The sequence below is a fragment of the Canis lupus genome, chromosome 2 (genome assembly GCF_003254725.2).
Source record: "Canis lupus dingo isolate Sandy chromosome 2, ASM325472v2, whole genome shotgun sequence".
NCBI lineage: Eukaryota > Metazoa > Chordata > Mammalia > Carnivora > Canidae > Canis > Canis lupus.
In genome coordinates, this window is record NC_064244.1 from 59,639,871 (window position 1) to 59,641,508 (window position 1,638).

Below are 1,638 nucleotides of genomic sequence, written 5' to 3' on the forward strand. Positions count from 1 at the left end.
TCCAGTGATAGAAGCCATCATCCCTCTATGCATTTCCCAAAACCCCAAAGCTCCAGAAACTCAAAGTTTTTTTTGTTTTTGTTTACTTTCTTTTTTGAAAAATCTTACATAGTAACAAAACCTGACCCACACAGACTTCAAGCTATTTATAGTTTTTATTTGATCTAAATATTCATACATTTCACTGCATAAATATTCACATAATTTTGTTACAGAATGCAGCCCCAGACCCTGCTACAATTTTATAAGGGCTCCGTGTTTCTTTTCTAAAATATTTATATGTGCACATTTCTTTGCTAAAATCTGAACAATTCGAAATTATAAAACGTATATCTCTAGCTCAAGAGATTCAGATATGGGGTTGTGAGCCTGTAACAACAGCAATAATAATAGACCTACTCTAGTCCATTCTGAGTGCTTTATATATGTAATGATTTTAATGCTTATAAGGACCTGACAAGAGAATTCTGGTATCTAATACCCTAAGGAAAATAAGGTTCAGAGATGTTACCTAACTTGCCCAAAGTCACACAACTAGTAAATAGCTGAGCCAGAGTTCGAACCTCAGGCAGTCTGGAAGAGTTCAAGGTTTTTCTTGTTTCACTGTGCTTCTCAGTGCCTGCCTTGGGGTCCTGCAAAGCACCCAGCCCAGATGAATCTTCTGGCTTGTTCCTGAGTGTCTTCCAGGGGACTCTTTCTCCTTCTGATTCTGAATTCTCAACTCTGAGCTCCAAGCCACAGTCTTGCCCTGGGCCACTTCATTGGTGCTAGGTTTGGGGTAGAACTTCCAGAAGTTTCTTGCAGACTTTAGTGATCTGTAACTCCCCCACACCACAGCCTCAAGGAGAGTAACTTGCCTCTTGCAGCCTGGCCCTAGAGGCTGTTGAGTGGCCCAGGATCTGTAGCCCCTCCCCAGGCTCCTCCTTCCCGCCGCCAGAGCTTTACCCATGACTGTCTGCTGTCTTACAGCCATTCTAAGATCTTTTTTTTTTTAATTTTATTTATTCATGAAAGACACAGAAAGAGGCAGAGACATAGCAGAGGAGAAGCAAGCTCCCTGCAGGGAGGCAGGGAGGTGGGGAGACTGATGCGGGACTGGATCCCAGGACCGAGGATCATGTCCTGAGCCAAAGGCAGACGCTCAACCGCTGAGTCACCCAGGCGTCCCAGCCCGTCTAAGATTTGAGACCACATAAGTCTGTGTCCTGAGTAGTAACCCAGGATGCTGCATATGGCAGGGCCTTTGATATGTGTGGGAGCAACAATACTTAATTGAAGAAGGAGGGGCAGATCTAGGCTCCTTCGCTAGTGTAGACATAGTCTTGGTTTTGAAATTACTCTCACACCTGGCTATCCCCCCTTTCCCCCACCAATCTGTGCCAGAACGAAAACATAAATGGAGAAAGAGACCAAGAGGAGGATTATTTATTAATGCTCATTCTGCATCAGTCACTTAGATGCCTTGTGTCTGTTGATCCTCAAAACAGCCCCCATGAGGAGGCACCACTGTTGTACCCTTTCACTGTGTGAAGAAACCGAGGGACAGGGAAAGTAAATTGCCTAAGGCCTCACACACCCACTGTACCTGTCAACTGTTGCCACAGTAACTGTGTAACAAATCACTCCTAAACTCAGTGG